Genomic DNA, 15,115 nt, shown 5'->3' with positions numbered 1-15,115 from the left:
GTGTTGTATGGAGGAGGTGTGTGTGTGTGTGTGTGTGTGTGTGTGTGTGTGTGTGTGTGTGTGTGTGTGTGATGTGTTGTAGTGAGCAGGTGTGTGTGTCTGACGTGCTGGATGGCGCAGATGTGTCTTGGATTGAGCAGATGTGAGTTGGATGGAGCAGGTTAGAAACTCAGCCATGTCACACTCACGTTGGTCCACCAGGGGGTGACAGAGATCCATATAGATGTTAGTCCCCTGAAATGTTCCGCATACTGGTCTATAGTGGACCGACCTGTCCTCTGCAGAACTACAATTTTATTTATTTATTCATTGGATATAATAACCCCCATGTTTGTTTTAGTGGACTTTCACAGGTTTGTATCTTCACTCTTTACATGTAATCAGCTGATGGGGTTTGCTGAGCAATAGTGACAGGTGAGGGGGCGTTGCTCGTCTGACAGCTCCTCTGACCCCCCCTTAGACTTACCTTCATCCATCACTCTTCCTGCCACGCCGACACGCCCCCTCGGCTCCTGTGGACATGCAAGTTAGTGTGGGTGACCCCTCTGTCCTGACCTGACGGAGACCAGGATACAATTTATTCTTACATTAACTCTGACTTTTACTTAGCTACATACAGCATAAAGATAAAGATATTTCATGTTTAAACACATGCATACCTTGAAGTACGACGGAGTATTAGGGCCAAACTAAGACAAAAAAAAATGGAAATTACGAGAATAAAGTCATAATATAATGATAATAAAGTCGTAAATTTACCAGAATAAAGTCGTAATGTTGCGAGAATAAAGTCGTAATAGAATAAAGTCATAATATTAAGAGAATAAAGTCGTAACATTAGGAGAATAAAGTCGTAACATTACGAGAATAAAGTCGTAATATTATCGAGAATAAAGTCGTAATATTATCGAGAATAAAGTCGTAATATTACGAGAATAAAGTCGTAATTTATGCTAATAAAGTCGTAATATTATGAAAATAAAGTGGTAATTTATGAGAATTCTAACAGGAAGAGCAGTCTTCTCCCTGTGTTAAAATTAGGAATATTGAGCAGCATCTTGTGAAGTTATATATATAATATATTTAATATTACGACTTTATTCTCGTAATATTAAGACTTTATTCTCAAAATATTACGACTTTATTCTCGTAATATTATGACTTTATTCTCGTAATTTTACGACTTTATTCTCATCATATTATGACTTTATTCTCGTAATTTTACGACTTTATTCTCGTAATATTATGACTTTATTCTCGTAATTTTTTTGTCTTAGTTTGGCCCTAATACTCCGTCGTATTGAAGACTAGATACATTGATGGAAAATCAAATTATCTAGACAATCACTGATTTTCCATCAGAAAATTTTTATTTCTTAATATTCATCCGTTTTTTACAAGTTTTTAAAAGTTGGGACACGATAAAGTTTACCACTTTGGAACGTCTTCTCACAACATCAACAAAAGGTGTTCTGTCATGGGGGATACCAATGATGAAGAGTTTCAGGTGTTATTTTTTCCTATATCTCCTGAAAACAACAATACAGGGTATTCCTTGCCATGTTTTGGTTTAAAAATCTACCAGCATTCCCTGCTGTGAACAGATCAGGACTGCAGAAGATTCCAGTCTTTCTAGAGTGTTTCCACACGACTGGTCTTCAGCATGTTGTCTTCATTTTAAGAGTAAATGAACCGAAGCATTAATGATGTTCAAAGCCACCAGTGAATAAGAGTGCCTCATTGTTTATTATTTGTTTATCTTTTTTTCCAGAGCTGCATCATTACTTCCACATTGTAAAATGCTCAAAGTGGAATTTGAGCATGTTGTAAAGAAAAAAAAGAAAGGGGATACCAGAGAACTGAATGTCCATCTAATTAACAAATAGCCAGATATGGGAATATTGGGCTCCAGATAGAAAAACCTCTCACGCAGAGTAGTTTCTGACAGCATGTAGGGATCCTCACTAACAATGTGGATCTGAATGTGAATATGGATTCACGCTGGGGTCCATATAGGGCAGGGGTCGGCAACCCGTGGCTCTAGAGCCGCATGCGGCTCTTTAGCGCCGCCCTAGTGGCTCCTGGAGCTTTTCAAAAATGTTTGACCTTTTTTTCCTTTTTTTCTTCTTTTTTTTCCCTTTTTTCTTCTTTTTTTCTTCCTTTTTTCTCTTTATTTTCTCTTTTTTTCTTTTTTTTTCTTGTTTTTTTTCTTGTTTTTTGTTCTTTTTTCCTTTTTTTTCTTCCTTTTTCCTTTACTTTTTAATCTCGACATTTCAACTTTTTTCTCGAAATTTTGACTTTTTTCTCAACCTTTCGACTTTTTTCTCAACATTTCGACTTTTTTCTCAACATTTCCACTTTTTTCTCAACATTTCCACTTTTTTCTCGAGATTGTACTTCAACATTATTCTCGAAATTTTGACTTTTTTCTCCACATTTGGACTTTTTTCTCCACATTTCTCCTTTCACCATTTGCCTTCATTCTAAGGCTTATACAAGACCTTTCATTTTTTGTGGCTCCAGACATATTTGTTTTTTATGTTTTTGGTCCAATATGGCTCTTTCAACATTTTGGGTTGCCGACCCCTGATATAGGGAAAAGCATGGGATCCATGATGCGATCCACACTGGGATTCATGGTGGGGTCCATGGTGGGATACGCACTGGGATCAGCCCAGCACCACTGCTTCTTCAAACATCATTTAATGAGTCAGAATGGCTCATCTACCCATCTTCTCTCTTCATTTTCCTCCTGCTCTCTTCTCTGCAGCAGTCCCACTTGCAAGGCTTTCACTTTTGTAAAAATATCCCTGACTTAAGTGATTTGGCTTCTCCCATGTGCATTGATTCTCCTATAGCATCGATCTGAGATTGTAAGTGATTGTTTGAGCTTCAGTGTGAGGGTGTGTGTAGAGGTGTGTGTTTTAAGCCAGTAAATGTATCTATTTTCCTGCTCTCGGACCTCTTTGTCCCTTTAGTTATGCTCCCCAGCTCTAAACCTGGCATTAACGGCCAAGAGAGAGTCTGCAGACTGCGACTGCAGCTCATTATGTTGTTTTAGCGGGACACCTCTCTGTGTTTGTATTTTAAATGTGAGCCTCTCGAATCACAATGACTACTTTGCTTTGCACATGAAAAGAGCCACTGGAGCCAAACCGCCTTTTATCCCACAGTCAATTCCCAGATCCAATTCTCTTTTAATGAGAATATTTGTTATTTGAAGCCCAGGCAGAGCGTATACCTCTATTTACCAGGAAATTACATATTCCAACAGCAGAAATTTTATTTGATTTAAATCTCAATTTTTTGTTTTTTTTAATCAATCCAGTCTTTCAGATTAGGCCTCATTAATAAAAAAAGCAGGAACAGGCTCTGACCCCAGCACCTTTTTACTGTCACAAAGTGGATTTATGTATCTTCTATAAAGTAAAAAAAAAAACATGAGCCACACACTGATCCGCCTTCAGTTTAGTGTCTTCAACAACAATTTCCACCATGGATGAAATTCAGCCAACTTTGTCAGCCATCAAAAGAATGTCAGAATGAGTTTCATGAAATCTGAACTTGTCCATCAAAATATATTGACCATGGAGCCTTGAAGGGCCAGGACTTCAGCTGAAATACTTTAATAAATCACAGCTCTTTCAACATTTCATAGGTGCTGTCCGAAGATGATGGACAGCGGATTTCATGACAAATGAATGAATGAACACTAGGCAACTGATGCTGTGTTCAAGCACGCTTACATCATCACCACAGTCTGGGTTGGAAGAGTGTGCTTTGAGAATGGCACAAGTGCACATTGATGTGGATGAGGATGTGTACATGGGATGCGTCAGCTCTTTTTGACAATAATCTGCAACCTAACAAAGCAGTGTAAAACACTGGAAAGCAAACCAGAAATTCAAAAACATGAGAAGGTTGCATTTGATCGGGAAAAAAAAACCTGTTACAAAAATGTTGTGGTTACCCAGGTGTCAACCAGGCCGACCAGCTTTGGCTCACCACCAATTTTAAGTCATCTCGGATCCCAGTGGAGCTGTTGGATGTCATTAGCTCGTGGTCCAGTTAGTGAGCTCTCTTTAAAGGAGTGTATTTGAAATTTGAAATGTTTATTTGCCAGAATCTCATATTTTACCACTGAACTCTTCCAGTCCAACCAAAAACTAGCAACATTGTCCTCTAGAACAGATGACATAATGATTCTTAATATCTTTAAAATGTGAATGATTGTGCTCTGTTATTCTCTGCTCATGTCAAGTCAAGTCAAGTTCCTTTTATTGCCACACGGCTAAGCCAGTGGAATTTGTTGTGTGTGCTCAGAAGTCAAGACAGTGCTAAAGGGAGCAATGTGAGCTTCAAATGAAAATGTTTGTAAATGATCCCTTCATTTGGGTGTTGATTAATCACTCCCGAACAGTTGTCAGTTGAAGAGGAACAGTAAGTCCGGATCGAGACCCTAGTGGTCAGTAAAGGAACTACAGGTCTGGATCTAGACTCTAGTGGTCAGTAAAGGAACTACAGGTCTGGATCTAGACTCTAGTGGTCAGTAGAGGAAGGGTTGTTATCATGTTTCCTTTGGGTAGAAAGCCAAATAGTCCCTGGGGATGGATGGTCCGTCATGCCTGGGCATGACTTGGTAAAACGTAGCTAAATACATTTAATTTGATAAAGTATATGAATGAGAGGGAGTAAGAATAATTTTTCCCCTTATTTGGCTAAGTGTAGCACCCCTAATGGCTTGTTAGTTTTTAAATTTGAATCGCTCTCCTATGGATGAAATATAATAAAATGTCGTACAAAAGAACCTACAAAAGAAAGTCGTACTGATTATCTGTACCATGTTTCATTAACTGGATTATTCGACTACAGGAAGCACAATAATATCTTTGGGTCCCACCTACAGTATACGTTTGGTTAGAGCGTAACAGATTGCAAGAAAAAAATATTTTAACAACTTTTTTTAATCTTTTGGTCAGCAAATGAAGTATGACAACTTTTTGCTTAAAGTTGGTTTGAAAGTTGTTTGAAAATGGCAGGAAAACTTCAGTGGCAGAAATGTTGTGGAACGCCTGTTTCGGTATTTAAAATGATCAGAAACATATCTGGGCTCCTGAATACAAATCCCAGGTTTGGTTTTTGTTCAATGTTTAGACACTTATAGGCCAGGAAATCATAAAAGATAATAGTAATCCTATAAACTAATGAAGCTCCATCAGAACCCTGTCAAAAGTCTCTTCTCTATATCTTTGCAGGCATTTGAACCGAATGAAGAGCCAAAGGAATTTCTCTCCTAGCCACTAGTTAGTTGGTGATATCCAGACAAAATGCCATAGGCAGAAGGTCTTGTTTTTCCAGATGATACAGTTCATATGCGTATATGCTGCAGCCAGTGAGGGATGATTTATGTCTGCTGGACTCTGGACATGCTGCGTTCACCTCAGCATCTGCCACATGTCCTCACAGCACTGGACTGATTAGAGACTGTTTCTGTAGTTCCTCTTTTTACCAGTTTAGCTCTGATATTCAGGGTTGTGTTGGATTGGAGGAGTTAACAATGAAACACTGCTGGCGCTGTTTAATGTCTCACATCCTTTCCTCTTCCGAATAGTCCCGATGCTGACTCAGCAGAGCAAGTCCATTAACCCTCGTACACCTTACAGCGGAGGAAAATCTGGCCCAGCACTGGATTTGCTACATTCTCTCAGAAAAACAAGAGAGCAGCTCCATGATTCATACTAGTGTGAAGGGATTTTATGTGTTCTTGAAATTCTTTATCAACACCAGTGTCAGTGGATTTGGCACTGTAACAATCCTGTAACATTAAGGATGATAATAAGGCTACAGATTGCAATAATATTCATATTTCTACATATTCTTGAATCAGTGTTGAATCACAGAACACCGTTGTGGGTCATCCCCCACCTCCGTGTACCACCTTTTCAACCTGTTCAACAAAACTAGGATTCAGAAATCCAGAATAAGAGATAAATCCAGGCTTGACACAGCACCATCAGTTCATCCTGGCTTCACCCGTTTCACAAAGGTCAAACCAGGCCCAGGAGCTGCAGCTTTGTCAAGCCAGGTGTAAGTAATCCAGGTTAATGTGTGTTCACAGATTTCTTCAAAAGACCATGAGATCAATCACAGATTCACTGATTCTACAACGGATAAATTGTGTACGCTGTACTTCTCACCAAATGAGCAACATTTTTTGATGGAGGCTTATGAAGAAACGAGGCACATAAAGAAAGGAAACATTGCTGCTATTATAAAGAGCGATAAAGGACATGGCAAACAATAGCGGATCGCCTGAATGCGTAAATGTCCTAAAATACACATTTTCTAATCACTACTCTTAATGGAAAATGTTATAATCATATAATTCAAGGATTAACCTTAAATTTGCTCAAATTGACAACTTTAAACTTAAATGAACAGTGGAATGTAATGTGCAAATCTGATAGCTGATTAATTCACGTTACTCTGGACCCTGGAAAGCTCAGTGGGTGGAGCCGGCACTGTTTACAGAGTCTAATGCCCTCGTGCAGGTGACGCAGGCTCAAATCCCAAAACTCAAAATTACCTTAAAAACCTCTTTTTTGTTACACATCTTGTTAATATTTATACAGTACAAACATGACTGGACCAAAGATTACATATAAGAACATTTTGAGGCTGGTAAGTACCTGGAAAAAAGACTACAATGTACAAATGAACAAAATGACTTAAAAGGTGCCTGCTCACATTTTTCATCCCCATATTTATTTTAGCCGTTAAAAAAATTCTCATGTGTCATGGCACTGATTATTATGCTGTTTAAATGATAAGTCCTGATAAAAAATAACACCAAGTTTTCGCACAGTTCTACTAGATGCCATCGCAACACCATCTAATCCCTTCCTAAGGTGTTTGGGACCAAAAATAATAACCTCTGTTTTATTGGAATTTAGAAGCAAAAAATTAGTGGACATCCAGTCTTGGATGTCCCTAAGACATTCCTAAAGTTTAGCTAACGGTTCAGTTTCATCCGGCTTCATAGAAAAATACAGCTGTGTATCATCAGCATAGCAATGAAAATGTATGCTGTGGTTCTGGATTATACTTCCCAAGGGCTTCATGTATAAACTGAACAAGATTGGCCCTAGCACTAAACCCTGCGGAACACCATAGCAGACCCTCGTCTGTTCTGAAGAAACCTCATGCACATGAACAAACAGGAATCTGTCAGATAGATATGATTCAACCTAGAGCTGTCCCTTTAATCCCAACAACATGCTCTAACCTGTGCATGAAAATGCTGATCTACAGTGTCAAAAGCAGCATTGAGGTCCAGTAGAACCAGTATGGACACTAATCCCTTATCTATATCTGTATCTGTTTAACCTGCCCCCGAAGGTTTGTCTATAAACTGCACAATTTAAAAAACTTATCAAAGATAAGAGTTCTCGTTTCCAGCGTGTTTGCTTTTTCGTGATCTATTTTTATGAGTCTAGGTCATTTCCTTCACATTGTCAGTCATGTTTCCCACCTAACACACTCATTTTGTTTGCACGTTCTCATTTACCAATGCTGTCAATGCAGTCAGAAAATCTGTGAAATATAAATAAAAATCAACCATTGTGATGAAAACGTGAAACAATGGCCGATGAAACCATTTCATTTCATCAAAGCTTCCCTAATCCAAAGCCTGCATCTGAAAAAAGCAGCAAACTTCCCAGAGATGATGTTAACAGCAGCTGAATCAAAGGTTAACTGCAGGGTCATGTGTACTGTGTACTTTAGGTCTACAACTAAAATAAAAATCTGAAACCAACATGAAGAGCTCCTCATAAGGTCAAAACAAAAGGTTTTCTGTCAATACAGCTGGAAATGTGTGATATTTTCCTCTCCAGGTTGAAGGATTTGTTATAAAGCAGCGTCTCACAGACCTGCAGCAGTGCTGCAGTACAGCTGCTCACAACAGCTGGAATGAAGGAAGACTCACTCTGAACCACAGATGTGAAGCGATCAATGCACTGGAACTCTGAAGCGATCAGCTGAAATCAACATGTAATCAATGAGCTGGGGGCAGGGCTTTGGGCTGTGTTTCAATTATTATGTGTTGACAATATCTGAAATGGATTTCTGATTTGCTGGAATTTGCTTATTAAACTGATTTACTCACAATCAGATTACTTTCTGTTCGACCTCAAAATCTTTACAAAACTCAGTTAAACAATCTATTGTAAGCTAATTTACAAGGCATGCAATATGCAGGATGTAATTATCTTGTAGCATAATCATCAACCAATTATCCTGAGAGGAGGCGATCATTACAAGATCTATAATTTCACAACTGAACCGTCTTGCTCCAATACTTATCATGGTCTTTTTAGACAGATTTTTTTAGACATGCCTTCTCTTTCCTTTGTTTCTTTTGGCAGTAATTGTAAGAAAGTGGAGTATTTTGCTGGGTGTAAACATCATTAGAGCCTCTCCTCTCTTAAATCAGTCAGTGACTGGTTTCAGCACAAGACGGGAGTCATTAGCGGAGATGCGGCTGGAGAGGAAATGGTGACTTTAATTGACACAGTGTGTCAGTTGACGCTGTTCCACGTGTCTACAGCATTATTGGAGGATATTTCTTCACAGTGGCGTGCAGGTCTGAAACCTCGTATCTTCCTGTGGGAATACTTGAGATCCACATGCTTTGTTGACATTTCGGGAGCTTCCGAGTATTTATGTTATTTAATTTTGACGTTGGCATACATTTGTTATGTGATGTTCATTTCTGGGCCGACAATCTGTAGAATCTTAGCTTCCAGCCACTAATGGGATAGTGTTTGGCATGTAGCAGCTGGTCATTAGGGCCTGTTTTCTGTGTCATGGTTGCTTAATTTGGAAGTGTCTTGTTCAGGTGGAAATGATCTTTATATGAATAAAGCTGTACCTTTTCCCCTTCATTTGTATATTTACCATGCTTTGTGTGAATACAATTGTTTGAATAATCTTTGTGTTATCTTCCCATTGTTAATTGTGTAATTGTACACTAAGCTGTCCAAAAGTCCTTGGACAGTAGTGGGTCGGACTGAGCTTGTGTTGTGAAAGTCTGCTGTGTTATTCTACCTTCTACCCTCATAAGCTGTTTGAACATGTTGCAGCTGCGTTGAAACCCTTTTAAGTTGTTGAAGCCTTGAAAAACGTCCTTAATCCTTCAATGTGTTCTTCATTTGTTTATCCATGTTCACAGTTTGATTCCTTTTTTCTCTTTTCACTCAGTGCAGGTTGAGTGAATCTGTCACCACTAACATCTGTGTTTCTCCATTCATAACCTGCAGTTTATATTTTTAATTAACGCAGTTTTGCACAGTTCGTTGCACCGTAATAATCAAAAACACTGAGACGGGTGTACATGTTTTTTGAAGCCCAGATTCTCACAGATAATTAAAAGAAGGATGGGTATCTAACTAGTTTCCTTAAAGATATCTTCAGTCTGCAGGTTTAGGACAGCTACCGAACTGACGTATACATGTCGCTGCTGAGGGACACGGTGGTTCTGATGACCTGAGCAGGTGTTCAGAGTTGAGGATGCAGGAAGGAGAGCAGTTGTCCGTCCTGAGATTAGACTTCCTTCTGTACTCACAGAAACTCGACATGACTACATCCTGGTGGATTCTCAGATGCTTCCTCGGTCTAACACCAAACAGGAAATTGAAGTGTTTTAGGCATTGTGTATTCATACTGCTGATTTAACAACAATAATGACAAGCCTTTCTAGGGCTGCACGATTCTGGACAAAATGAGAATCACGATTTTTTTGCTTAGAATTGAGATCACGATTCTCTCACGATTTTTTTCCAATATAAAATGTATTGCACTTATTACTTTAACTTTGCAACAGCTGAACAAAAATATAATAACAATAAACATCTCTTGTCTTCTTTACACAAACCTTTGAATAATTTAAACAATAATAACAATTTTGAACAATATTTGTTCCTCCCTGAGTTGAACACCCTTTCAGAAAGGGGACTTGTAACAGATCCTGTAGTTCTGAGGCAACAAATTATTCCTCTGGCTGCTTTTTGCTGTAACAGCTGACATTGAACATAAAAACAATAAACATCTCTCTTGTCTTTAAATAATTTTAACAATAACAATTTTAACAATATTTATGTGCAATATGTGTCAGGTGATGAGAAAGGTAGATGTTTCTCCAAATGTAATCCACAATCATAAACAAAATATAACAAACATGATAGTTGACCATGACAGGACTACAACAACCTAGAACATAGGCCTAGTCCTTTTTTTATGCAGCCATCTTTAAAAAAAAAAAAAAATAATAATAATTTTTTTTTAAATCGTCGTCATTTGGAAATGAGATTGCGTTCAAGCATGAATCGAGATCGCGATTTTTTAACGATTAATCGTGCAGCCCTAAGCCTTTCATCATTAATGCCGTCCTGATGCAGAGATGACGCTTCCTGTTTGTTGGATTCAGGAGGAGTCGGAAAATTTCAGGCAACTTTGCAGCATTCTTGCATGAGAAGTCAAGCTGGGGAATTTTTGTAAATATTCCAGTTTGGAAACTTTATTCGGGATATTGCATGTCTGAAGTGACAACCAGATTCAAACCAGATTTAAAAAATCCAACATTAGTATCTAGACATCCCTGCTCAGCTAGCAGGCTAACACTTCACAAGTCAGCCTCAAGTTTGAAGCAGAAGAACTACATTCTCTCAATATCTTAAAACTTTTACTACACTTAAAACTGCATTTAATTAGATGACATCAGTAGTCTTTTAAAGCTGCAACCTTTTGTCACAATTATGAGTTTTTCCGCCACCATTACTGTCAAGTCTACACCAGTCTCCACTGGATGCCTCCAATAAAATGGGAGTAGCTGCACATCTAATTCGGGATAAGTTGACTTTGAACTGGAAACGGTACTTCCATTGTGTATTCGGACATTTCACAATAACATATTTTGATCAAATCCCAATGCTGTTAGCTAGCTTAGTTTAAAGGAGCATGAGGCTCCTTTTAAGAAATGAGACTCTCTAGCGCCACCCTTCACCACGACGGCCGTTGGGGGTACTGCAGCCAACAGTGAAGCCGGCACGGGAGAACGGGGAGAACGTGCATGCAGCGTCATCTGACGTCACATCAGCAGCCCAGCGCAGGAAATTCGGGACCGAATTGCAGCACATTTTGCAGCACACAGCCTGTTTAAGGCAACGGAGAGATACGCCAGAGGGCTCATTCTTTTTGGTTTGGAACGCTTCATCTGACATTATTACTAGAAAACTTAAAACGTTTACGAATTTTTTTCATAAATCCAGCCTCAATCCTGCCTCAAGCTCCTTTAAGTATATCTGATTTAGAGGCTGGCCTCGTGACAAACTAGCCACATGTCCAGGTGAAGCCCTGCTTTTTCCCAAAATACAACTGGGATATCAGAGAGCATTACTTTGAATTGGAAGAAGCAGATAACGGATGGATGGATGAATTTACTGGCTGGCTAGCTACCTTATAAACACACAAGTATTGTCTTAGTTATTGTCTTGAATACAATAGATTCCTGGTAAGATCATGAGGTGTTTTTAGATTAGACCCTGATACCTTGCTTCGATGTATTTAACTTGGACTGGGAAGTGTAAATGCGAGGCATGCTATTGTTTCCCTGGTGCCTGAAGCCAAGTTGAGGGGAGGGAAGAGGGTTGGAGGCCGGTACCAACTGGTTCTGTGTATGATGGATACATGACATGACAAGACATGACATGGCAGGATATGACATGACATAACACGTGGGCATGTAGACTGAAGTGTTACCCATGGATCTGAAGCTGGAGTGCTGGGTGCAGCAGATGGAGTGGGTACCAGATCCATGCTACTCTAAAGAACAAGTTTCTCCCTCCCCAAATCATGTAGCACAACTTTAAGTTCATCCAGCTCCGCCTTCCTCTGCCGTTGTGGTTGTTGTTATAGGGCTTTTCCACCAAAGTCGTTCCAGCGATAGTTTGGTGTTGGTGCCAGACTTAACACCAGGTTTTGCACTAAACTGGATTATCAACATGTCTGTAAAACCAGCTCATGAAAGTGTAAAAACGTTTTGTTTTTTTTGCGATATTTGGCAGGTTTTTTTTTATTAGGGATGTTTCTATTATAGTTTTTTCTTGAGATATTTAGGTTAAGCTCCTTTTTCTGGTTTACTGCTTGTATATTGGTGATATGATAAATGACATAGGGTCCTGGCTCTCCAATGGTCTCTATTAACCCTCATAGAACTTCTTTCTTAAGCTTTTTTAATTTTTAAGTAGCTAAGCTTCTTTTTCTTTCAAAGCTGCAGCCTGTCATTTTTGTCAACAGTCTCTCCAACAATGGACAGTCTGTCATAAAATAGCATCCAAGCATTTCCATGAAAAAGCCAAGAAAGAAGAATAATTCTAGCTCCATGAGCAGTATTAAGCTTCATAAGGCTGGCCTTCCAGGCACAGAGGTGGGCAGAGGAGATTCACAAATAAATCAATAGAACAAAGTGGGCTGAGCAGGGAGACAGGCAGCGGGCTGAAATATTAACGGAGCTCCAGAGGAACACCAGCCGAAGCTGATGAAACGGAGAATCCATTATGGACAAGGCTAGAGTTGTCTCTGGGATTGGATTCAGTAACAGGAGGGAGGGGGGCGTAATGCCCCTTCATCGGTTTCATCGAGAACTCATTGCGCGGTAAAATTGAGAAGCCGTTGTTATTGATCAGTAATTGTACAGAGGAGAAAGCCGACGTGGAAACCAATCACCTTTAAAGGATTTCTCTGTTTCTCTCAGCTGGAACACACTTTTCCTCTCACACTATATTGCTGTTATAGCTCTCCTTCATAATTCAACCTTTTTTTATTACCAGCATCTAACCTTCCTTCTATAGCCACCTTTATCATTTTGCTGCATTTTGTTCGGTGTCTGCAACTTGTACAGAGAACCAAATCTCAGATCTAGTGCAACCTCAGACAAACAACAACATACAGCATAACTTTGTTTTACTGTGCCATCATTTCTTTGAAAAAAAATGTAGCCAAGCAAAAAAGGTAATATGAGCAATACTAAGTATCCCATGATCCTGGAACTGGTAGTTCATGAGACCTTTAGCATCAATTGGTTGGAGTAGATGTTTCCTGCCTGACTCCATCAGTGTCTCCCACAGTTGTAGGGGAATTCTGGTCCATTCTTCTTACCGGCGTTGCTTCAGTTCGTTGAGGTTTTTGGACATTCATTTCCTCACAGATTAGATTTTGGTTTAACTTGGTGTAAATCTGCTGGAACATCCAATCCTGTGAGGATTAACAACTGTCTTGAATGTTTTTCACCAGTCAGTCTTTCTCACTGCAGAACGTTGAACTCCAGATTGGTTGAAAGATCCAGATTGATGTGAAGCAACAGCAGCTTATTCCTTAATACTGGTCCTGATTTCTTTCCCACTTGGTATTGGTATTGTGCTAATTGTTTTAGACGAGAAAACTTTAAAATGTCTGCTTTTTTTACAGGTCTTCACGCCTGCTGATGCTCAGTTCAACAAGGGCTAGTGATTAGCAGCATTTGGCTGCTGCACAGCTTCTTAAAGCCTTTATGAAGCAGTAAAGGGGTGCTAACAGGATTTTGGTTTTGGCTCCATCTTGTTAAATTAATACATAAAAAAGGGGGTGCTAACATTTGCACATGAACATAATGTAACAGGTTGACCTCCTACAATATTTAAAAGTGTGACAGGAAATAATAAGCACCAAACTAACATAGTTATTTAAAGACCTTCACAATACGCCTCAGCTTTAATCTGTGCATCACTCCAACTCACATTCCTGAGTACTCCCTGACTGAAAGTCCTATTTTCCCCTTTTTTCATGCCTCCCCTCTGGTGTCCCTCTGCACCTCCTCAGACCCTGCCTTGATAATAACGCTGGAAATCCCCGACTTTCGGTAGCACCGACACCAGGTCTTCTGAGAGCTGCAGAGAGCTTGAAATGTTGAAATAAGTCGGACTGTGCACAGAGCGCACAAGAGAAAAACAAGTTGTGATGAGATAAGATGAGATTTCATTGACAGGGGAGGGTGCAGGGTGTGTTAGGCTGGGGGCAAGGGGTTCAGGGAGAGCACAAACTCCCTGGATTTGCACCGCTATGATCCAAGCATGACAATTTACAGCTGGACTGTAGCTGCAGTCTCCTCCCTCCCTCCACAATTTTTTTAACGCACGGTTAAAAAAAAAAGGAAAAAAAAGGCGCATATCATTTGAGGCGCTCGAGGGCACCCGTAGTTCGAGAAAAAGTCTGGTGAACTGAAAGATGGAGAATGAAAAGCGACTTTTGAATAGCAAGTTCACTTTCAAAAAGATGCCAGATGGTTCGCTGGACAAGACTGAAGTTATTTACATGTACCATCGATTTGAAATGAATTACCATTGAAGTACGTTGAGTCTCAAATACCAGAGAGCGCCGCGCTGCCCCCCCACCCCCCCTCGTCAAAATCAGACAACGCTGGATAGCAGCTTGCAAAAAAGGACGAGTCAAATCAAATAAAACTTCATTTGTTAACCGCTTTTCTTACTAAATAATAAAATGCAACGCAAATCGCTTTACATAAAACATATAACTCAACAATCCCCCACCGCACACACACAGGCACACAGACGGGCACACGCACACTGCGATTCGCATGAGTTTATGGCTGAGCACTGAGGATCCAGGTGAGGAAACGACTGAGTTACTCCCGTTACATGTGCACTTTATTTGTTTGTAATTCAGTTTTTGTATCCCCCTGTTTTGATCCCACTTAGGAGAAGGGGATATTTTTTGAGCCTTTTATTTTCCTCCATATGAGGTTAGACATAATTACATGGAGAATTTACCTGACCAATGCAGTTCTTGTAGCCTACAATGTTTGTGATGCATATGGTTCATTGTTTTACATTGAGCTGCTTAAAAAAACAAGGAATCTTAAGTTAGTCTTTACAAGTGTAAAGTTGGGGACTACATTGTGTTTGTATTTATGAAGGAACGTTACATTCAGGTCAAAGGCTTTTTTTGTGGAAAGTTGAATAAACATTGGCATAAAGCAGCATATTTGCCCTTTCTCATGTTG

At 39.5% G+C, this 15,115-nt stretch overlaps 1 protein-coding gene across 2 annotated transcripts in view; it reads left to right on the top strand.

The window, feature by feature from the left end:
- robo3 (roundabout, axon guidance receptor, homolog 3 (Drosophila)) overlaps positions 1-15,115 on the top strand; it is a 239,845-nt gene that overhangs the window by 25,738 nt on the left and 198,992 nt on the right. The window lies entirely within an intron of this gene.

Source organism: Cololabis saira, chromosome 14 (genome assembly GCF_033807715.1).
Source record: "Cololabis saira isolate AMF1-May2022 chromosome 14, fColSai1.1, whole genome shotgun sequence".
Classification (NCBI taxonomy): domain Eukaryota; kingdom Metazoa; phylum Chordata; class Actinopteri; order Beloniformes; family Belonidae; genus Cololabis; species Cololabis saira.
The sequence above is the reverse complement of the archived record's forward strand: the minus strand, read 5'-3'. Positions and strand labels throughout refer to the sequence as shown.